We start from the raw sequence: 25,365 nt of genomic DNA on the forward strand, positions 1-25,365 counted from the left end.
GAAAATAAGTGTTAATAGCTTGCTCTTGCCACGTGTACTTGGAGGTGCTACCCAGCCTACGACATGTTATAGCTACAACTACTAGTCTACACATGACGCAAATACTAATGTAATAATGTGTTGTTCAGTACTCTGTCCTTAGTCACCAACAGAAATATCTACAGTTATAGCCGTTACACACTGCATAAACATTTCCGAAATGAATGTTCACTCTGCAGCGGAGTGCGAGCTGATCTGAAACTTCCTGGCAGGCCACTGTGGTCGATCGGTTCTAGGCGCTTCAGTCCTGAACCGATTCAAGTAACAACGAACAAACTAAAAATATTAGAGAATAAAAACATTAAAAACATTTAGTTCCCAGTTTATAAGAGACGCTGGAAGTGGTGGCCGTGGGCTTCCAGGCATCGCTGCGTTTGCGTGATGACGTTACCAGCAACACGTTGCATTTCTGCAGGTGTCATGTTGTTAATTTCTCTAATTACGTTCTGTTTAAAGTCATCTATTTGCTTTTTAATGTGCCTCATAAATAAAAATCTCACTATGCTAAGTCCGAGAATCTTAGGGGAACAGAGGCTTTTACTAACAAATCTGTCTTCAGGGAAGACTCTGCAGGAGAGACGCTCAGTAGCTCGGTACGGGCTTTTGTTGAAGTTTCGAGAACATACCTTCACCGAAGAGTCAAGCAGTATATTGCTCCCTCCTACGTATATCTCGCGAAGAGACCATGACGATAAAATCAGAGAGATTAGAGCCCACACAGAAGCATACCGACAATCCTTATTTCCACGAACAATACGAGACTGGAATAGAAGGGAGAACCGATAGAGGTACTCAAGGTACCCTCCGCCACACACCGTCAGGTGGCTTGCGGAGTATGGATGTAGATGCAGATCACGTTGGTGATGTGGACCATACTTTGGTTGGATGTGTGGGCGGTAGCTCCCTCTTTTTGGAATACTGCTTCTCTGCATCTGTTAATTGTACATAGAAAGAATCAAAGGTCTCTAGACATTTGGCACTGTTTATGGTGTAATTGAAAAATATGCGGTCAATAATGAGTATGCAAGAATATAATAATTTCAATCCCAAGGAAAGCAGGTGTTGACAGATGTGAAAATTACCGAACTATCAGTTTAATAAGTCACAGCTGCAAAATATTAACGCGAGTTCTTTACAGACGAATGGAAAAACTAGTAGAAGCCGACCTCGGGGAAGATCAGTTTGGATTTCGTAGAAATGTTGGAACACGTGAGGCAATACTGACCCTACGACTTATCTTAGAAGCTAGATTAAGGAAGGGCAAACCTACGTTTCTAGCATTTGTAGACTTAGAAAAAGATTTTGACAATGGTGACTGGAATACTCTCTTTCAAATTCTGAAGGTGGCAGAGGTAAAATACAGGGAGCGAAAGGCTATTTACAATTTGTACAGAAACCAGATGGCAGTTATAAGAGTCGAGGGACATGAAAGGGAAGCAGTGGTTGGGAAAGGAGTGAGACAGGGCTGTAGTCTATCCCCGATGTTATTCAATCTGTATATTGAGCAAGCAGTGAAGGAAACAAAAGAAAAATTCGGAGTAGGTATTAAAGTCCATGGAGAAGAAATAAAAACTTTGAGGTTCGCCGATGACATCGAAATTATGTCAGAGACAGCAAAGGACTTGGAAGAGCAGTTGAACGGAATTGATAGTGTCTTGAAAGGAGGATATAAGATGAACATCAACAAAAGCAAAACGAGAATAATGGAATGTAGCCGAAATAAGTAGGGTGATGCTGAGGGAATTAGATTAGGAAGTGAGACACTTAAAGTAGTAAAGGAGTTTTGCTATTTGGGGAGCAAAATAACTGATGATGGTCGAAGTAGAGAGGATATAAAATGTAGACTGGCGATGGCAAGGAAAGCGTTTCTGAAGAAGAGAAGTTTGTTAACATCGAGTATAGATTTAAGTGTCAGGAAGTCATTTCTGAAAGTATTTGTATGGAGTGTAGCCACGTATGGAAGTGAATCATGGACGATAAATAGTTTGGACAAGAAGAGAATAGAAGCTTTCGAAATGTGGTGCTACAGAAGAATGCTGAAGATTAGATGGGTAGATCACATAGCTAATGAGGAAGTATTGAATCGGATTGGGGAGAAGAGAAGTTTGTGGCACAACTTGACCAGAAGAAGGGATAGGTTGGTAGGACATGTTCTGAGGCATCAAGGGATCACCAATTTAGTATTGGAGGGCAGCGTGGAGGGTAAAAATCGTAGAGGGAGACCAAGAGATGACTACACTAAGCAGATTCAGAAGGATGTAGGTTGCAGTAGGTACTGGGAGATGAAGAAGCTTGCACAGGATAGAGTAGTATGGAGAGCTGCATCAAACCAGCTTCAGGACTGAAGACCACAACAACAACAATGAGCATGCCAGACAGTGCACATCAGACACCCATCTTCTAAGATTTCTGAGGTTTTTCATTCAGAATATGTGGGTTGTCCTGTGATCAGTATGTGCAATTCTGGGAGTTTACGTAACATGACAAATGAAACCAGACCTTATCTGACATGAAGTAAAGCAAATGTTAGCAGCTGATGTTGACAGCCAGTTACATTAATGAACTCTTCTTTTTCTGATTCTCAAATTTCAACTCTTGCACTACGCTCACACGCCTTTAATTTCATATATGACACACGAACTCACAGCTGCACTCGACTTTCCAATAATATACAGTGTAGTCAGCTTTCGAGACAGTGTTGCCACTTCAGAGCAATTTGACAAGAGATAGTTAACCGGTACATTAGGCGTACCGGTTTTTGTGGGACACCCTGTAATGTACTATCAGGAGAAGCAAAACTAGTGCGATCAACATAGGCAGTTCGTGCATTCTTCTAGTAGGAATGGGACTGTCCATAAATTAGAGGTGGAGACTACAGAATTATGCAGTTCATTCGTGGATGGGCACAAGCCAATTTTCTATGTAATGCTTGACGGCCAATGCCTTTTTCCGTGAGCTGTGAATATATTATGGTGAGACAGTGACAACTGTTGCCCAACAAAGGCGAGACACTGTGTTAAATTTTTAGTTTTTCCGAAAGTGAATAAATAGTTTTATGAATCAATCAAGCCTCGTTTATCAGCGCGGGGAGACGAGTGGAAAAGCCGTAATGGCAGATAGAAGCTCTGCTCTTTAGAGAGGCGCAGTTCCGGTTTGTGATTCCGCTCCACCAGACAGCTGGCAATTCTATCCCTTCAACTTGGTTGCGCCTACTGAACATCTCCAGAGATCACTGCACTTCTATCTGTATTTTACGCCTCGATACTCCGAGCAATGAACTAAATAGTAAAAATATAGGAAAAGGGGGAGTAAAGGGAAAAGATGGCTGCGAAATAGTGACTTCCAGTTGCAGAGGCTATTGTGCTAATTCAGTGACGAAAGTCGAAAATTTCTGCCGGACCGGGACTCGAACCCGGGTGCTCCACTTCCCTAGATCAGTTACCTTAACCGCTTCGGCCATCCGGACACGCTTTCCGTCATACAAATTCTCAATGCAATGCTGCGTCTCTCGCCCATTACCAGCACCAGCCGCGTCGGATACACGAATACTAAAGAGATTTCTTTTCGCATTAAAGTTACATTTTTTCCTTACATAATAGACGGTAATCCTCTTTTATCGTGCGGACGTTTTCATGGAAGGTACCACGGGAAATCTCGTTCAGAAAGCGTGTGCGAAGATGTAGCCGTCCAACGGATGTTTTTCATGTGCAGAAGCAGATCCACAGATCAGGTTGATAATTCGTCACGTTCGCCTGTAGTGATTTAGGTTCAAAATGACTCTGAGCACTATGGGACTTAACATCTGACGTCATCAGTCCCCTAGAACTTAGAACTACTTAAACCTAACTAACCTAAGGACATAACACACATCCATGCGTGAGGCAGGATTCGAACCTGCGACCGTAGCGGTCGCGCGGTTCCAGACTAAAGCCCCTAGAACCGCTCGGCCACACCGGCCGGCAGTTATTTAGGAAATCATTCAGTATTCTCTGACAGTGCTATGAACACCTATTCTACCAAACTCGAGACTGTTCCTTAGGTCGCTTCTGTCGCCGAGAACTGACATTTCAGTGCAGCGTGTTCCATTCGAAAGAAAATAATGTGACGTCTTTTAGCACAAATAAAACGCAGCAACCATCAGTTCGGTTTGAACAGGTTTCATATTACTAGTTATACAATAGCAGGAAAAAAATTGCAACACGAAGAAGTATTTGCGCGACATAAACGAACGTAGGTAGGCGTGTTTCTACATCTGAAAGGTGATATCGATTGAAATTTCGCTTCAGTCGCATTACAGTGGCGCTAGTAATACAACTACGAAGAAGCATATCACATATGCTTTAAATACATTCTCTAACAGTCGAGAGCGTTAGTTACCTTTGCAATTGGAAGTGGTGAATTGATGTTAGTCAAGAACGCCCTGAAGGTGACAATGACACCGTTATCAACAGCTCATTGTGTTTGAAGGAGGTCGTGTAATAAGGCTACGAAAAGCTGGATGTTGCTTCCGCGATAATGCAGAAAGACTTGGAAGGGATGTAGCGGCAGCACATGATTACTGGGAGGGAGGCTGACGGGGATGTACGGTGGCCCACCCTTTTAAGGCGTATGGCTCTGTCGCATCGTGCTGCATCTGCAGCAGAAATCATAGCAGCAGTTGGCCACAGCGACAGAACGGACTGTCACAAATCGGTTACTTCAAGGATAGCTCCGAGCCAGATGCGTGTAGCTGCTTTCCATCGACACCAAACCACAGCTATTTGCAACTTCAGTGGTGTCAAGCGAGGTTTCTTGTGTTTTTTGATGAAAACTGGTTCTGCCTAGGCCCGATTGATAGCTGTTTGTTGGTTAGGAGTGGGCTAGTTGGGTGCCTGCAGGCGACCTGTGTGCGTGCTAGACACACCGGACCTACACATGGAGTTATGATCTGAAGTGCGATTTCATATGGCAGCAGGAGTACTCTCACGGTTATCTCACGCACCCTGACTGCAAATTTCTACGTCAGTCTGGTGAGATGATATGTTGTGCTCCTATTCACGAACAGCATTCGAGAGGGTTTTTCCAACAAAAAAACGCTCGCCCACATACCGCTGTTGTAGTCCAACATGCTCTACAGATTGTTGACACGTTGCCTTCGCCTGACCGATACCATATCTATCTCCTGTCGAGCACTTATGGCACATCGTCTCACGACAACTCCAGCGTCACGCACAGACAGCATTAACCATCTCTGTATTGACCGCCCTGGTACAACATGCATAGAACTCCAGGCTTGGAACGCCGTTCCACTAATTGACATCCGGCGCAAGTACAACAAAATGCATGCACGTTTGCATGCTTCCATTCAACATTCCGGCCGTTACAACGGCCATTAATGTACCAGTATTTGAAATCTGAAATGCCTTATTTCGCGCTTATATTAACCTGTGAGCTTGCGATGTTAATTACTTAAATATGTTACCTAGATCAATGTGTACCCGAAATTTCATTACTCTACATTCATTGTTTTTTGTTGTTGCCATTTTTTCCCGTTAGTGAATTTAGGAACGCGGCATGAGCCTCTGTCGGCGTGTTCCATTCGAAGGAAAATATTGTGACGTTCTACTATACTGATAAAATGCAGGAAGGAAACCAGAAATTCGTTTTGGGGACTTTCCCCATTACTAGTTATATTACGTTGATATCTGATTTAAGGTGTTGGTCTCTTTTTTTTAAATTTTTAAAATTGTATCGTTACTAGAAATTTCTTCGATAGTCCTAAATGTAAAGTTTGTTACATCCACATCTACATATATTCTGCAAAACAGCGTAAAGTGTATGGTAAGAGGTGCTTCCCAGTGTACCCGTTATTAGAGCTACTTCCCGTTCCATTCACGTATGGAGCATGGATTGTAAGATTGTTTCAACGTCTCTGTGCGCGCTGTAACTAATTTAACCTTGTCATCGCGGCCCGTACGGGAGCGATATGTGAGGGTTTCTAGTACACTCCTAGATTCATCACTTAAACCTGGTTCTTCAAACTTTGTAAATAGACTTTTACAGGGTAGTTAGCGTCTATCTTCGTTTACCAGTTCAGATTTTTCAGCACGTACGTGACGCGCTCCTATGGGTCAAACGAATCTTTGACCATGCGTATCGCCATTCCTCGTATACGTTCAGTATCCTCTGTTAGTCCTCTATGGTACATATCCCAGCGACTTCAGAGATGTTCTAAGTTTATTCGCAAGAGTGTTTCGTAAGCAGTCGGCTTTGTTGACTGATAGCATTCACGGCTGTTCTACAAACGAACGGAAGTCTGTCATCTGCTATACCTGAGACTGATCCTATATGATCGTTTTATATCATATATCTACAAACTGTTACACTCAGTTATTTGTATGAAATGACCAATCCCATCTCTGACTAATTGCAGTCATATGATACTGTTATTTTCGTTTTGTGAAGTGCAATTTTTTACGTTTTTAAAAGTTTAAATCAAGTTGCTAATTTTTGCGTCACTTTGAAATGTTATCACGTTCCGAGTGAACATTTATCAGCTTTTTTCAGACAGTACTTAATTACAGATAACGTTCTGTAGGCAACCGCAAACGTTTTCTATTACGCTATTGACCGTTCTCTTACGGTAGATAAACGCATTAACAATTATGGCGATTACTTTTGAGATAAACAGTTTATTTAGTTTTTTATACCTGTCTCGTTTTCGTCTGGCTGCCCCTTATACAGGTAAACAGAAATATAAATAATGATACACCAGCTGAAATAGAAAAATGGAGCTGACTGACAAGAGTCCTTTATTTTGCGTATCTGATTAATTTGTAAACCGCTGTAACTTCTCTCTCTTTTAGTACCAAAGGCTCTCTTACACAATCAATGGCTGAGGAAATAACATACTCGATTTCTGTGCGCATAATAGGAAAGTGTCTCTCCTCATTTGAAATATTACTAGGCATTCTAAATCTGCAAAATGTTGGAGTACAATAATCTCCCATCAAGGATCACTTCTCGCTTTTCGATTTTTAGGGGGTATAATAAAACACTTCTGAACATGTTAATTGGCATGGATAAGTTTTTTAACTTCTATTTTTGAACAGTGTCCACTTCCAACTTATAACTCCACTGACATGCAGAAGGAAATATCCTTCTCTCCTTCTTTACCTTTTTTCTTTTATAAAGAAACATGAACGTAGTGATAACCTCACTTTATCGTGCAGACGAAATCAAATTAGTATACAGACACCATTCGTGTAAGAGATGTGACACTCGGAAAACCCATATTAGATCGGGTTATCAAAATCGGTTCATGCATAACATGTCGATTTTATCGTCTTTCTGTTACACAACTCCGTCGAAACTATGCCTGTTCATGAGTTACCTTGACTCATCTGACTGGGAATACGAGTACTACTATAAAAGTACGAGGGCTTCCTTGCACTGTTATGTACAGCATGCTAAATATAGTTTTTTACTCTACAAGTTGCTCATTTGACTAGTGCGTGTCAGAAAGTGCCCTTCCAATAGACCTTCTTTCAGAGCGCTTTTGTTGCTGTTGCCAGTCTGCATTTTATATCTTTTTCATTTCGGCTATCCGTCAGTTATTTCGCTGCCCAGCTAGTAAAACTACTATAATATGTTTAGTGTCTCATTTTCTAAATTCATTCCGTCAGCGTCGCCCGATTTAATTCTGTTAATTCTATTGCCCTCGATTTACTTTTGTTGATACTCATAACATACCACCTTACCGACCGCTGCTTCGTTCACGTAGACTGTGTCGTCTGCACAATTATTTTTTTCTTTACCTTTAACTAATTTTTGTGTTCTTCACAAAATGCAGCATCTTCGGGACTTTTCACGTTAATTAAGGCGACAGAAGTATGGTCTTTTACCAATGTACTTATGACTGAAAAGCGATGCTGATAGCCAAAGTCAGAGGTCTTCGTTAATTGTGCATTTTGAGTTCTTGTGTTGGTATTTCCATAGAAACTATCATCTGCTAACAAATATTTGCTTAGAAGTCTAACACCAATGTTCATAGATTTTACCTTAACAATGTTTTAAAATACCGGAAACTAAATATTTTCATAAAATTTTTCAGCCCCTATTTCACCCCCTTAGGAATCGAATTTCCAAAAACAAAAAGTGCTGAAACACGTTATTTTTGTTTCTAAACAAGCGGCCAAACACAAATTTTCTTAGATTTAACTTTAAAAATGCTTTCATAATGAAATAGTTTCATTAAAATTTCCATCCTCTACTTCATCCACCTTATGGGTTAAAATTCCAGAAACACATTTTATAAATTTTTAACAGAGAAGTTAAATATCAATTTTCATGAACGTAGCATTGAAAATGATTTACCTTAATTAATTAATCGCTATTAATGATTTTTTAAATTCAGTCACCATTGTACCCCCTTAGTGACTGAATTCCAAAAATGCGGAATAACGGATTTTTTTAATCTCTTGCTTTTTAATTTCTAACTTCAAAATTGACTTAAGTGACATATTTTCGAAAAGCCTATCATCCCCAATTTCACCCCCATAGAAATAGAATTTCGAACCTCTCTTCTTAAACAAATGCCTACAGTATAAGGTTAACACTATTCCAAAATTTCAAGTTTCTATACGTAGCACTTTGGGCTGGGTGATAATGAGTGTGTATATATACAGACACTAACTATTACGTTCAGATGCTGTCCCAAGTCCATTGCTGTTTCTGACACAATTACATTGTCTTTGGCAAAGTTTGAATTTTATTTTGTTTTCCTGAACTTTAATTCTTTTACTATAAAATTCTCTTTGGTTTTCTTTATTGCTCGCTCAGTGTACAGACTGATTAATATTGTGGATAGACTACAAGCCTGCCTCGCCTCCTCTTTGACTACTGCATCCCTTCCAACTCCTTCGGTTCTTATAAATGCAATGTTTTCTCTACAAATTGTAGATAACATTTCCCTTCCTTTGTTTTATCCTTTCTACCTTCATAATTTCAAAGATGTATCCCAATCAACTCTGTCAAGCCTCGTCGAAATCTATAAATGCAACGAAGGTCGATTTTCCTTTCTTTAACTTGTCTTCTTAGTGGTAGCTTTATCCTATATTCCTCCGGAACAGAAACTGATCTTTCCCAAGGTCGGCTTTTATTAGTTTTTCTATTATTCTGTAAATAATTTGTATTTTACAACAGCGGCATCTTAAAGTAACAGTTTGGTAATATTCACAGCTGTCAACACTTGCTCTCTGGAAATTGAATTATTAAATTCTTCTTGAAGTTTGACGCTATCAAGGATCTTAATAATTCCGACGGAATGTCGTCTAATCCAGGGGCCTTATTTCCACTTAGATACTTCACTGCCTTGTCAGATTCTCTTCGTAATGTAGTATTTCTCACCTCCTCTTCATCTACTTCTTCTTCTCCTTTTGTAATACTGTCTTCACGTTAATTTCAGCGGTGTAGCCCTTCCATGGCTTTCTTCTACCTTCCATCTTTCCCTTCTTTACTCAGTACTGTTTGCCATCTGAACTGTTGATATTCATGCAAGTGCTTTCTTTTCTCTCCTCCATTTTCCTATAGGTGGCGCCTATCTTTGCCCTAATTACACGTGGTTCTAAAGCCTCACATTTGTCGTAAAGCAATTTCCAGTTAGGAATTTTGCACTTTATGTCAATCTCATTTTTCACTATTCTGCATTTTCTTCTTCCCGCCCCATCTGCTGTATTTTCATATTCTCTCCATTCGTCAATTACATTCATATGTCATGTAAGAATTTCTAGAGAGGCTTGTGTCTTTACTTGTTTGGTCTCTCCGTGAATTCACTATTTCATATCTCAAAGCTACCCATCCATATTCCATTATATTCCTTTCCCTTGCTTCAGTCAATCGTTGCCTGTTACTTCCTTATTAATTCACTACAACTCTTCCATTTTGTGCAGGTCTCATCTCCTTCATTTCGTACCTTTCTACAATTCTTCATTTGTAATCTTACGTTCCATAACAGTCTTATAAGCCACACACTTTTGTAGTCAATGTTAAGCGATGCTTGAGATGTCATGACTGTACTGGACAGCGGATGAGTGGATTGACTTGATATGATGAATCACACTATATCCTATTGCAATACGATGGAAGGGTTTGGGTCTGACGTATGCCTGGAGAACGTCACCTGCCATTATGTGTAGTGACGACAGTGCAGTGAGAAGTAGGTGGTGGTATGGTATGGGATTGTTTTTGGTGCATATGGTGTGGTCTCATATTTGCGCTGAAGGAAGCGCTGAATGAGGAAGTATATCAAAACATTTTACAGGTATTGTGTACTGTGTAAAGTAGATGTACACTTCGGAGACAATGATCGTTTGTGTCAACATGACAATGCAACCTGTCTTAAAGCAGCAACTGTGAAGTAATGGTTTGACAAAAACAACGTTCCTGAAATGGGGTAACCGCCCAGAGTCGCGACCGAAACCCAATGGAACTACTTTTGCATGAGTTAGAACGTCTGTTTCGTTCCAGAACCCAGCGTCCAACATCACTATCTCCTGTAGTTTCGGCTGTAGAGGAAGAATGGGCTGGCATGCCTACACAGACATTCAGATACGTCACTGAAAGTGTCCGCAACAGAGTTGAAGTCGTCATAAGCACGAGTTGTGGACACACTCCATGTTATTGTCCCCTAGTAGGTGATGGCATACTTTAAATCATGTTGTGTATAGAATAATGCGAAAGGTATTCAAACACAGTTCTTCATGAAGAGTAACTTCATTTATGAGAACTAAAGATCACAACCAGAGATGTTATTTGGTAAACTTACAGTGTGGAGTATCCTTTTTAATCTGTACGTATAAAGGATTAACTAAATTAGCTTTCTCCAAAACCGAAATAAGAATTCTGTACCAGCGGGCTTCACACAATAGGGAAAAAGTATTCATACACAGAAAGAAAATTACAATGTACATAAATATAATAATAATGTTAATACTTTGTAAGAATTCCTCTTCTATGTATCACTTCTGGTAACCTCTTTGGCTTAGAATGATCCATTTCTTTGGTATTCTCTGAGGTAATATTTTGTCATCCTTGTTGGAAACATTGTTTCAGGGAAGTCCTACTTCCTGCTTTATGTTTTTTGACCGTTATTTGAAGTGTACTCTAAAGCTGTTGATTTAGATTAAGGTATGCACACTGTACTGGAAGCTTGAAATCATGCGGAGTATGGTACAACAAGCACAGACGAACAGTTTCCGCTGTACGGTTAGAGAAATGGCTCTGAGCACTATGGGACTTAACATCAGAGGTCATCAGTCCCCTAGAACTTACAACTACTTAAACCTAACTAACCTAAGGACATGACATACATCCATGCCCGAGGCATGGCTCGAACCTGCGACCGTAGCGGTCACGCGGTTCCAGATTGAAGCGCCTAGAACCGCTCTGCCACACCGGCCGACCTATGGTTAGAGTCATTGTCTTGTTTACAGTAGTAATTTGTACCTAAAACCAAGCTGTTAACTCCTTTTTGCAGATTCTCCTAGGATAGGATACTGAAATCTATCCATATTCTCTTGAACAAAAACAGACTGCCCAACATAACATATAGCAGTACATCCCCATACCACAAACCGTCCACCACTGTGCTTTACTGTAGGTTGAATGTTTTTTGGTATTCAGCTCAATATTTGGTTGTCTCTTCGCCAAAATACTGCCATTATTTCCAAATAAGTTAAATTTACTTTCACCTGTGAACAGTGCCTTGTCCCAGAAACTCGAGTTCATGGGTTACATGCCCTTGAGCAAATTCAGGTCTCAATATCTTCTCCTTCTTTCTGAAGTATGCTTTTCTTTTAGGTACACTAGCTCCGCAACTTGCACTACTTAAAATATAACGAAGAGTCTTGATGTCATTTCCTTCTCGAATTGATCAGTAACATGCACAGATAATGCAGAATCTATTAATTTAGGCTCTTTTTAGTGCCCCCTTATTAACATAATTCGTTGTATTTATGTTCTGTGAAAGGCCTTTTCCTAGTCCATTAATGAATTTCTTCCTCTAAACCGCGATGTTACGGACTGCATAATTGCCCGGCTTCTTCCAATAATATGAGCTATTTCTGAAAGTGATTTTCCATTTTCATGTTGTGAGATAACTATTTGCCTTTCCTCTACAGTTTTTTCCTTCGCTTTGCAGCCCATTTTGCTTTTGCACGCCATTAACCGTGTCCTAGAACCAACAGCTTGCCAGTGAATGCGTTCCTTGCTGCAAGTCGTTTCTATGTTTATATTTATGGTGGTGTATGAATAGTTTTTTTCTCCGCTGCGTGAAGAAAGCTGGTACAGGATTTATGTTTACATTTTGCAGAAGACTAATTATTTAATCCTTTTATATGTACATATTAGGAAGGAAACCATTTAGTGTTAGTTTACCATATAATATGTCCAGTTGTGATGTTTAATTCTAACAAATAAAGTTATTCTACATGAATAACTGTCTAGTTGTAATGTTTAATTCAAACAAATGAAGTTATTCTACATGAATAACTGTGTATGGATACTTTTTTTTCGTGACTGGATAAACGGTAAGAATTTTAACAGTGTCTGAGACGTGAGTGATGGAGATAAGTAATTCACGGTGGATACGGAAGGGGCCCGGGCGTCCCCTTCAAGCAGGTGTCCCAGGCTGGCGAGGCGCCAGCACGGCACGTGCGCGCGCGACACGAGAGGCGGCCGCGCACGTGAGCCAAGGCAGTGACGTAGGGCTGTGACGTCACGCGTGCCGGCGGCCGGCGCTTCTGGTCCGTCACGGAGCTGTGGTCTGGCTGGCGTCGTCGACGCCACCGCCAACAGCGGGCTGGCATGCTCGCCGAGTTCGTAGGAATTCATTACTACCGCAATTCAGCTCTGTAGTACTTCCACTTTCAGGCTTCTCAGAAGCCAGCGACAGCACAGCGCTTCGCGAAAAACGGCAGATAAACGAACACCATTACGAAGTTTTCTACTTGCTTGTCTGGTTTCTGTGTATCAACGTGCACATATCTCATTAATACGCAGTGAAACAAACACAAAATAAGCTGCACTTCACAAAAACCTGGACGAACTGTGTTTGCTTGAACCAGCAATTTTGATGATGGAAGAATAGTGTCAGGAAGTCCTTAACACCCTGCAGAGTTGTTGTTAGCGCAGAAATAAAGAGCCCGTACAGTAATCCGTAGACTAATCCAGTAGGAGGCAGCCGTGTTCCATCAGCGTGCCACGAGGACGGTTTGTGCAGTCTTCAGTCGACGAACGCTATGACAGTGGAGCGCCTAACCGCTGCTTACGAAAACATTGTGGCCTCTGGGTCGCGTGACCTGGCGAATCGCCGGGAGCACCGCCTATCCTGAGTTGCAGCGACCCACAACCTCCTTCACTCGATAACGTCGATATCATTCACGGCGGGATCGATGTCGTTATCCAAACGAAAAAGATTTAATATGCGCGCGAGTTAGATGCCTTGGCTATCGTACTGGCAACTAAGAACTTGCGACTTGTGTGTCCAGCGTGAGGCATGCAACAGATTTTTTAATGAGCTCTTACAGCTCCGTGTCTCCTATACAAAAAAAGATAGCTGAAAAACTTCATCATCTCGCCATAATGTGCCATCAAAAGACGAATATGTCAGTTTTAAAATTTCTCTTCCGCGAAGGTCTCATCATGACTCGACCAAAAAAAAAAAAAAAAGCATTTTCGCTGTCTTCTCCGTTTTGTATGTGCATGCGCAGTTGTCAGTTCTGATCGCAAACGCTGTACGAGCTTTACGGCCAACAAGGACAGTGAGCAATGTGGGTAGTCGTTGTATACCAAGTACAGTAAACCATCTCTCCAATGACGTGCAAAAGACGGAAAAACTGTTGTTAGCGTTTTAAAAGCAGTGCTAAGACACCAGGAGTCACTAGCATATCTCACACGTTTGAAAACCTCGGGAAGAAGATGCCAACAAAGTGCTGAAACGTTGAGCACGTCTTCTCGCGGTAATATCGCCCTCTAGTAAAGTGAAGGTAACCTCTAAAACTTACTTGTATTTGTTCACACGAATCACGAATTAATCACTGGGCTATACTGTTCTGTTATTGCGTGTCACAGTGGTTTTACACGGATCATTATTATCGTATTATAAGGGCCGAATCAAGTTATGACCTCAGTTTTTTTCTTCAAAAAATCAGCCTCTGGGACGTGTCTTTTGAACATTTCATACACAATCAACCCTTCGCTAAAACTATGCACCCTGAAGCTCTGTGTTGCGTTTATTCAGCAGCAATGCTGCTGTTTCTTGGCTCAGCAGACGGATGACGCTGTTGTAGAACCGCGTAAACAGCTGACAAAAGGTGCTCCTGCTTCACTTAGCTCTAGTCGCATTCGGATATCTTTTAAACAGAGCGAGGTGGAGAACTTGTCACAGTGGGGGACTCAACTGCATCTGCGATGAGGGTTGAAATAGAGTGTGCCCTCAAGATCTTCAAGCGAATGTTGGGATGTTTCCTTCATAGATGCCACTCAATATTAATATTGGCCACGAAGTCGACAGGACGTTAGGAACTGTAGTACAAGTGTCTTGGTTTTAGTCATCGCCGCTGACGACCTATCACTTCTATTTTGTTGGCTGTAATTCCTCTACCGACAGTGGCTGAATGCTATAAAATGTGTAGTTCAATACGTCATCACTATTAGACAAAAAAATTAATTGCTCTTTATATGGTCACGGATATCGAAACAGCATACACTGTTTACATTGTCATGAAATAGACACGAAGCACATTTCTTTGAAACTATGAAACTTTGTTTACCTGTGTTTTAAGATACGTACGAGAACAGCGATATAACAGAAAATGAGTGAAATGTCACATTTTGATAGTGCTTTTATTTCCTCGACTTAAACACGAAGAATGTTGTCAGCCTGTCATATCAAGTGTTTCAATATTTGTAATGCAGGAGGAGAAGTGAAGCGCAGTTCCCAAATCACACGCAACCGTTCCGACGTGCAGGGTGTTTTCGTACTTAAAGCCGCCTTAGGTCAGTACGGGTGCACGCTAGTCACAGTTGTACCTATCCCGGTGCTACGTCCAAGCGCTAGACCTATTTATCCTACGTACTACAGCACTTTCATTGCACTAGAATACAGTTAAACGTGGCCGATACTGGGTGCTCAGTACACTTTCATCTCTCAGCGGTGAAAATGTCAGACGAATATCTCACTACGTTTTATTTACATTCAGTTACACACAATGGTCAAATATCCGGCGTTAGTTCTCTATTTATATGAAAGTTTTACTAGCAAGGTGGAAAGAAAACAGAGGTAAGAAATTTGCAACTTGGTATACTGGCATTGTCTCGCGGAACATACAGCGCTGCATAAATGTCTGTTGTCAATAACCTTGCTACACTAGTTAACGTAATAGTAAAAATACAAGAGGCACCCAACATTCATAATTTAACATTTATCTGGCAGAGAATGGCGTTTACGTTTAGCCACACGAGATTATGATCTTCTTCCTCATCAATCAAGTTGATAAACATTAAAAAATAATAAGAGAAACAAATCTCTGCTCCACAAAAAAGTTTTCAATAGATAAGGCATTTGATATATATAATGTACTCATGTAAATAGACTGTATGCATGGACGTAAACAATACGAAACGCGTGATCTATTTAACCAATAGGAACATGATAACAGAATGTGATCGTTGCAACATACTCCTGACTTACTCCTAACGACTCACACTGCGATATTTTGCATTGTCAGCGACAGTGTACTGTTTTCGTGACCTCAAGGTGTTGTTGTAGTGGTAAAGACTTAGTGTCACTTCAGTGCACTGCGAGTAGCCAAATTTAAATGACATGTTGTACCTCTGAACAGATCACAATATCGTTCTCCCTGTTTTCCACATCTGCTGCATAACCTACTGGAGCTGAACAAGATATCTAAGCGTTGCCGAGATGACATTACAATGGCATATTACATACTGTTTACTTTTTCCAAGTGCAGTGTTTACTTATTTGCGACACACTTAACTCAAAAGCATCGAAATTAGGAAGAAAGCACATATTCATCATAGTTAATTCTGTTTACAAACTATTACAAAAAATAGACGCTAAAAATCTTCAGTTAATTTTTGCCACATGGTTCTTACCAGAACGCTGACAGATGACACTTCACCCCCCACTAAGCGGATAAGTATTTACAAACATACGTAAATGTATGCATAGACGCATAAAGTATATTCTTAAGTTCCTGTGTTTTCTTTATTTCCACTGAGGTTTCCTTCATTGATTTCACTACCAGCTCGTTAGTAACGCATAACCTGAGCCAAAATGCTCAGTGGTGAATAAAACAATTCAATCCATGCCAGTATATAACGATTTGGTGCAGTTTGAGCTTTGCAAGAACAGCAAATGCACGAAGCACCCGACAGTTTGAGATGGCGGGGTAATTTACATAGCTACCGACGAACTTCTCACCGCTGGACGAGATTTCGCGGACGTAAACAAACCAGTTGGCAGCGCAGCAGCAGCCCCGCGATACTCACCAAGTGTCTGAGACTGCGACGAAACCGAATCTCCCGCCTCACTGCGCCGCCGATGATGTTCCAATGTCTTACCGACGGCAGGCACACGCCACTCGCGCACAGTATTTTTGACAGGTGTTGAAGAGTCGCAGCACAGCGCGCGTGCTCGGTTACACAGCACTACGCCCCATCCCGGTACGCGGCGAGACACCGACTGAGCCGCCGCCAGCTACCGCAGAGCTGTCGCAACAGTGGCGCCGCGGGGCGACGGTAGAGTGAACTAAGCCCCAAGCTCGCGCCCTGCTGCCGCCGTATTGATGTGCAGCAGCCAGGATTGCCAACTGCACTGCTACCGCTTCTGCCGCTGCAGTTCATCGATTGCAGGATCCCGGGCGCCTCCAGGTTACGACGCAGTTTGTCGGCAGGACCTCTGGGAAGCTGCGCGCAAAGTGCTGTGTGAAGCATTCATCCCGCTCAATCTTCTTCAACTACTGTAGCGCCTCTAGCAACGTTACAGTGGTTATAATGTTACAATACTTTAAAACCCACGAAAGGTGTCAGATACCTGTGACAGTGACTCTGAATTATTATTACTTTAGTTTTACGTTGGTACTGGCAGTAATTCGTGGTAACTGTAATTTTAGATAAACTATGTGAGAAAAGAAATCGGGACACCAGGCTGAAAATGACTTAAAAGTTCGAGGCGCCCTCCATCGGTATTGCTGGAATTCAATATGGTGTTGGCCCACACTTAGCCTTGATGACGGCTTCCACTCTCTCCAAAACATCCCAAAGGTGTTCAATAGGATTTTCAGGTCAGGACTCTGTGCAGGCCAGTCCATTACAGGGGTGTTGTTGTCACGTAACCACTTCGCCACAGGCCGTGCATTATGAACAGGTGCTCGATCGGGTTAAAAGATGCAATCTCCATCCCCAAATTGCTCTTCAGCAGTGGTTAGCAAGAAGGTGCTTAAAACATCAATGTAGGCCTGTGCTGTGGTAATGCCACGCAAAACAACGGGAGGTGTAAGCCCCCTCCATGAAAAACACGACCACACCATAACGCCAACGCCCCCGAATTTTACTGTTGGCAATACACACGCTGGCAAATGACGTTCACCGAGCATTAAGCATTAGCCATTAACATACCATGCCATCGGATCGCCACATTGTGTACCGTGATTCGTCACTCCTCACAACGTTTTTCCATTGTTCAGTCGTCCAGTGTTTACTCTCCTTACACTAAACGAGGCGTCGTTTGGCATTTACAGGCGCGATGTGTGGCTTTTGAGCAGACGCTCGACGATAAAATCCAAGTTTTCTCACCTCCCACATAACTGTCGTAGTACTTGCAGTGGATCCTGATGCAGTCTGGAATACCTTTATGATGGTCTGGACAGATATCTACCTTTACACATTACGACCCTCTTCAACTGTCGGCAGTCTCTCTCAGTCAACAGATGAGGTCGGCCTGTACTCTTTTGCGAGGCAGGATTCGAAACTGCGACCGTAGCAGCAGCCCAGTTCCGGACTGATGCTTCTAGAACCGCTCTTCCACAGCGGCCGGCGGACTAGCAGTGACAATCGAGGTAATTATGAAGGACTGCGAGAGTGGTCGCAGGATTTTTTGATAGGCAGAAAAGTTGAATCATCCGAAATATGGAGTAAATGAAAAAATGTGCCCAATAATCTCACGAAAATGTGATCAAAGAATTACAAGAGCCGATTTTACGGAGGGAATCTATGAATATCCTTCTGCCCTCGTCGTAGTAGGCCTATGGAGCCCGTGGAGACAAATGGAAAAATAACAAACTGCGCAGGAGCACGTAGGCAATAATTAGTAACTAGCCACATTCCTGTATGGAACAGGAAAAACGTTAATTTATGATACAATGAAAAGTATAGTTTTAGTTGCAAAAATTTAATCTACCGAAATGTTCTTCAGGAGCAGTACATGTAAGACGCTGATAGTCGGTTTATGCTGTGTTGACAAAGAATTTTTGATACTACACGAAAGTAAACAACGACGTCCTCATGCCAGACAAGGTATTGCTGCACTTGATAACGGATCAGTACTACTACGTCACTATCTCGGGACCCAGTATCAGTCGCAGGTTTTCAGGGGTAACTAAAATTTGATTTTCAACATTCAGCGTAATTATTGCCCGAATTTAAAAATTTAAAATGCTGACATAATCTACTCGTTAAGAGGTATAATCTTATGTTAAAATTCAAACACAACAAGGGAAGTATTACAAACTGAAGCGCTAAAGAAACTAGCATAGGCACGCGTATACAAATACAGATGTATGTAAATAGGCAGAATACGGCGGTGCGGTCGGCATCGTCTATAGGCCTACAAGACGGCAAGTGTCTGGCACAGTTGCTACAATGGCAGCTTATCAGTATTTAAGTGAGTTTGAACGTGGTGTTATAGTCGGATCACGATCTGTTGGACACGACATCTCCGAGGTAGCGATGAAGTGGGGATTTTCACGTACGAGCATTTCACGAGTGTACCGTGAATATCAGGAATACGGTAAAACATCAAATCTCAGTCACCGCTGAAGCCGGAGAAAGGTCCTGCAAGAACAGGGCCAACGAAGACTGAAGAGAATCGTTTAACGTGACAGAAGTGCATCCCTTCCACAAATGCCTGCAGATTTCAATTCTGGGCTATCAAGAAGTGTCGGCGTGCGAACCATGCAATGAAACATCATCGATATGGAATGAGATTTTCACTCTGCAGCGGAGTGTGTGCTGATATGAAACTTCCTGGCAGGTTAAAACTGTGTGCCCGACCGAGACTCGAACTCGGGACCTTTGCCTTTCGCGGGCACTTGCCCGATTTCAAGTCTCCTTCGGGCACACAGTTTTAATCTGCCAGGAAGTTTCATCATCGATATGGGCTTTCGGAGTCGAAGGTCCACTTGTGTACCCTGATGACTGCGCGACACAAAGATTCACGTCTCGCCTGGGCCCGTCAACACCGACTTTGGACTGTTGACGACTGGAAACATTTTGCAGTGAACACATGGTGCGTAGCGGGGCGATCACACCGTTGCAGAAATAGTTCAAAAGCCAAGATCGCTTAAATGCTGTTTACTGGATAACTGGTTTCAATACAATGACGGTGCCATCATCGGATTTGTGAAGGTATAACAGGACAGGTGTGAGGGAGGGCTTACATGAGTTACACTGTATACATTACTGTTAGTACAGTACCACATACGTGAATGTAGATTAACATTTATAAACCATTTGGATATAACGATACATCAGGCACACCAGCTGATATAAAATCATTGTCAGAAAAAAAAAAAATTTCTCATGGTCATTCTTTTCCACAAGATATGTAAAACCGCAGTCACAACGTAAAACTGTTTACTACATGACAGCTGCTCGACTAACATCACACTGCCCTATTCCGCGCAGGTTTATCTGCAGCGATTCTAGTGGTTCACAACCGGCCGCTAGTTAGCGCTGTCCAAAAAGTGCACACACAGTCCCACGGTATAACCACTCATTACTAGTACAATACAACTTAACTATTACTGCTAACCAAAAGAACACTTTCATATACACTTATTGTACGTACTGTACATACTATAAAGTACGTCAATTACAGAGTAAAAACATCTCAAGCAAAGAAACTGTCCATATTAGCGCCATACAAAACTACATACACTCCTGGAAATGGAAAAAAGAACACATTGACACCGGTGTGTCAGACCCACCATACTTGCTCCGGACACTGCGAGAGGGCTGTACAAGCAATGATCACACGCACGGCACAGCGGACACACCAGGAACCGCGGTGTTGGCCGTCGAATGGCGCTAGCTGCGCAGCATTTGTGCACCGCCTCCGTCAGTGTCAGCCAGTTTGCCGTGGCGTACGCAGCTCCATCGCAGTCTTTAACACTGGTAGCATGCCGCGACAGCGTGGACGTGAACCGTATGTGCAGTTGACGGACTTTGAGCGAGGGCGTATAGTGGGCATGCGGGAGGCCGGGTGGACGTACCGCCGAATTGCTCAACACGTGGGGCGTGAGGTCTCCACAGTACATCGATGTTGTCGCCAGTGGTCGGCGGAAGGTGCACGTGCCCGTCGACCTGGGACCGGACCGCAACGACGCACGGATGCACGCCAAGACCGTAGGATCCTACGCAGTGCCGTAGGGGACCGCACCGCCACTTCCCAGCAAATTAGGGACACTGTTGCTCCTGGGGTATCGGCGAGAACCATTCGCAACCGTCTCCATGAAGCTGGGCTACGATCCCGCACACCGTTAGGCCGTCTTCCGCTCACGCCCCAACATCGTGCAGCCCGCCTCTAGTGGTGTCGCGACAGGCGTGAATGGAGGGACGAATGGAGACGTGTCGTCTTCAGCGATGAGAGTCGCTTCTGCCTTGGTGCCAATGATGGTCGTATGCGTGTTTGGCGCCGTGCAGGTGAGCGCCACAATCAGGACTGCATACGACCGAGGCACACAGGGCCAACACCCGGCATCATGGTGTGGGGAGCGATCTCCTACACTGGCCGTACACCTCTGGTGATCGTCGAGGGGACACTGAATAGTGCACGGTACATCCAAACCGTCGTCGAACCCATCGTTCTACCATTCCTAGACCGGCAAGGGAACTTGCTGTTCCAACAGGACAATGAACGTCCGGATGTATCCCGTGCCACCCAACGTGCTCTAGAAGGTGTAAGTCAACTACCCTGGCCAGCAAGATCTCCGAATCTGTCCCCCATTGAGCATATTTGGGACTGGATGAAGCGTCGTCTCACGCGGTCTGCACGCCCAGCACGAACGCTGGTCCAACTGAGGCTCCAGGTGGAAATGGCATGGCAAGCCGTTCCACAGGACTACATCCAGCATCTCTACGATCGTCTCCATGGGAGAAAAGCAGCCTGCATTGCTGCGAAAGGTGGATATACACTGTACTAGTGCCGACATTGTGCATGCTCTGTTGCCTGTGTCTATGTGCCTGTGGTTCTGTCAGTGTGATCATGTGATGTATCTGACCCCAGGAATGTGTCAATAAAGTTTCCCCTTCCTGGGAAAATGAATTCACGGTGTTCTTATTTCAATTTTCAGGAGTGTATTATAATTTATCCTTTATTCGTATATGGAGGTCAGGAATATACACATAGTACGCTGTTCATAACACGACTTAGATACAATGCGACGAGTGATTAAAACCTGTCATGTTATATCTTCACAGATCCGATGATGGCACCTCTAGTGTGTTGAAACCGGTAAACAGCTTTTAAGCGATTTTGCCTTTTGAATTATTTATATAATTATGCGAATGGTATGGATGTACCTGTACAGCCAGACAAATGATTTCTGAAAGATTAGATGATTCGTTCAAATGAAAGAGCTTCACAAATTGTGCTGGTCCATTCCTGGCCCTTATTCGCTATTCGGCTCGGCACTGGTTGATAAAGTTGCTGGATGTCATCCTGAGTGATATCGTGCCAAATTCTGTCCAATTAGCGTGTTAGATCGTCAAAATCCCGAGCTGACTGGAGTTCCCCGTTGATAATGGTTCAAATGGCTCTGAGAACTATGGGACTTAACATCTGAGGTCATCAGTCACCTAGAACTTAGAACTAACTAACCTAAGGACATCACACGCATCCATGCCCGAGGCAGGATTCGAACCTGCTAGAGAAGCGGTCGCGCGGTTCCAGTCCGTAGCGCCTAAAACCGCTCGGCCACTCAAGCCGGCCGCTGATAATGCTCCAAACGTTCTAGACTGCAGAGAGATTCGGCGACCCTACTGGCCACAGTGACGTTGGGCAACCATGAAGACAAGCATTAGAAACTCTCACCGTGTGTGAGCGGCCATTATCTTCCTGAAATGAAAGCCCAGGAAAGATTGCCGTGAAGGACAATAAAATGGGGCGCAGGAGTCGTCGACGTACTCAAGTGGTGTAAGGGTGCCTCGGATGACAGCCAAATGGACCCTGCTGTGATGAGAAATGACATCCCAGACCATCACTATTGGTCGTCGGGCCGTTAGGTGGGCAACAGTCGGGTTGGTATCCCACCGCTGTCCAGGGCTTATCCAGAATCTCATTGACTGAAGGAGAATTGTGTTTATTGATGAGTCTCGATTCGAACTGAGCCCCGATGATCAGAGAATGCGTGTCTGGAGACGCCCCAGGCAGTGGTGGGATACCAACCCAACTGTTGCCCAGCTAACGGCCCGACGACCAGTAGTCATGGACTGGGATGTCATTTCTTTTCACAGCAGGGTCCTTTTGGCTGTCATCCGAGGCACCCTTACAGCACAGCGGTACGTCGACGATATTCTATCCTGTGCTAACATTTCAGCAAGGTAATGGCTACCGCACAGGCCGAGAGTTTCTACAGCTTGTCTTCACGCTCCCCACACCCTACCTTGGCCAACAGGGTCGCCGGATATCTCCCCAATTCAGAGCTTTTGAAGCATTATGGGTAGGGCCCCCCAAAAAGCTCTGGATTTTGACGATGTAATTCGCCAATGGACTGAATTTGGCACAATATTCCTCAGGATCACTCCCAACAACTCTGTAAATTATTACTAAGCCCAATAACTACATGCATAAAGGCCAAGGGTGGCCCAAAGCATTATTGACTTGTTCAATTTGTGAAGCTCTTTTTTCTGAGCAAAGCATCTGTTTGCCTGCACGTGTACATCACATCTACCGATTTCCGGTCCATTCATATAATTCATTCGTGCTGCGCCTGTTTTTGTCTTAGAATGAATGACGTATACATGTTCATATTTAAGTTCGATAATCGGGTTGAAGCTCATGATTAACAACGCATATATGCTCGTGAAGTTTGTAAAGTGGTTCAGGCAAACTGTGGGCGACTGAGATGAGCGCACGTGTTACACTGTGGTGACATGTAAAACAGGAACAGTTTTCGCCTAGAGTGACGTCAAATTCAGTATTCACATCAATTTCTTAGTTGGTTCCATGTTTGGGTGGTCATAAATACGATAAAGATAAAAATTTACCAATGAAAAATTCCAAAAATTACTTCTTATATACGTACGACATTTTTTTTTTTTTTTTTTTTTTGGTACAAGGTATATGTTTCCCCCTCTTCTCAACCAGCGAGTAGGGCCACACTTGCCTGCTGCTTGCGTGGGCATACGAGATACCCTTTTACATAACACTGACCAGAAGGGTAAACTGCTTACTAGCTAAGGGCGAACATAGTTGATGAAATTTATCTGGATGTCCATCCAAAATTTGGCGCTTTAGCCCGCACGACTGCGTCACCACAAATGTTACGTACCACGCAGACCTGAGACTGTAGCGTTGCTTGAATTGGACGAACAACGCTTTTCTATAATTCCCCACAAAGTGTTGCCATTCAGAGTCAAGTTGGCAAATTTTTTAGGTAATTTCATTTCCTTTGTTCACGGTGGAAAGAGGTAGCCGGATGCCTAGTTTACCTATATGGCAGAGCAAGCCTTTCTGTTTAGAGAAGAGACAGGTAAGACTTAAAAAACGGTAGACCTATGAGCCTCCTCCCCGCTGTGTACCATATGTTCTCAAAAATTATCAGCAACCGCACAGAAAAATATTAGGCATTAATCAGACCAAGAACCAAACTGGCTTCAGAAGTGACTTCAGCACTTGCAATTTGCTAGCGAAATTACAGAACGCCATAAACAGTAGTGTATGTGATCTTTCCAATGTAGGCTGTTTGTAATTGTAATCCCGAAGTATCTAGTTGAATTTACAGCCTTCAGATTTGTGTGACTTACCGTCTAATCGAAATTTAGCGGATTTCTTTGAGTACTCATATGAATAAATTCACACTTTTCTTTATTCAGGGTCAATCGCCACTTTCCACACCATACAGATATCTTATCTAAATCATTTTGCAATTATATTTGGTCATCTGATGACTTAACAAGACGACAAATGACAGCATCATCTGCAAACTTAGATTGTCTCCTATATCGTTAATAGAGATCAGGAACAATAGAGGGCATACAACACTTCCTTGGGGAACTTCGGATACTACTTCTGTTTTACTCGATGGCTTTGCGTCTATGCTACGAAATGTGACCTTTCTGACAGGAAACCATGAATCCAGCCGCATAACTGAGGCGATGTTCCATAGACTCGTAGTTTGGTTAGAAGACGTTTGTGAGGAACGGTGTCGAAAGCCTCCTGGAAATCGGAAAATATGGAATCAATTTGACATTCTCTGTCAATAGCACTCTTTACTTCATGAGTAGTTGTGTTCACAAGATGGATATTTTCTGAATCTGTGCTGACTATGTGTCAATAAATCCTTTTGGAAATTTGTGGTAAAGACTATGGGACTAAACTGCTGAGGTCATCGGTCCCTAAGCTTACGCACTACTTAACCTAACTTAAACTAACTTACGCTAAGGACAACACACACACCCAATCCCCAGGGAGGGCTCGAACCTCCGAAGCGGGGATTCGCGCGAACCGTGACAAGACGCCTCAGGCCGCACGGCTACCCCGTGCGGCAATAAATCTTTTTGTTCGAGGACCTCGTACTTCATAATCGACGTAAGTGACATGTGCCTGTAATTCTGCGGGTCACTCAAAATGTTCAAATGTGTGTGAATTCCTAAGGGACCTGACTGCTTAGGTCATCGGTCCCTAGATTTAACACTACTTAAACGAACTGATGCTAAAAAAACACACACTCCCATGCCCGAAGGAGGACTCGAGCCTCCAGCGGGAGGGGCGCCCTCGGATTATTCCTACTTTCCTTTTTGGATATTGGTGTGACTTGAGCAATT

General features: G+C 43.0%; 1 protein-coding gene across 2 annotated transcripts in view; it reads right to left on the reverse strand.

Annotated features, from left to right (window-relative positions):
- LOC126362786 (uncharacterized) overlaps positions 1-16,917 on the reverse strand; it is a 1,515,202-nt gene extending 1,498,285 nt beyond the window's left edge. Inside the window, exon 1 of one of the 2 annotated variants that reach the window (XM_050007910.1) lies at positions 16,591-16,917. The gene's annotated coding sequence lies outside the window, so the exon portion shown is untranslated. The remainder of the gene's footprint in view (positions 1-16,590) is intronic. The other variant, XM_050007909.1, reaches the window with a different exon arrangement.
- Positions 16,918-25,365: the final 8,448 nt, after the last annotated feature.

This window comes from Schistocerca gregaria, chromosome 1 (assembly GCF_023897955.1).
Source record: "Schistocerca gregaria isolate iqSchGreg1 chromosome 1, iqSchGreg1.2, whole genome shotgun sequence".
NCBI classification, from domain to species: Eukaryota; Metazoa; Arthropoda; class Insecta; order Orthoptera; family Acrididae; genus Schistocerca; species Schistocerca gregaria.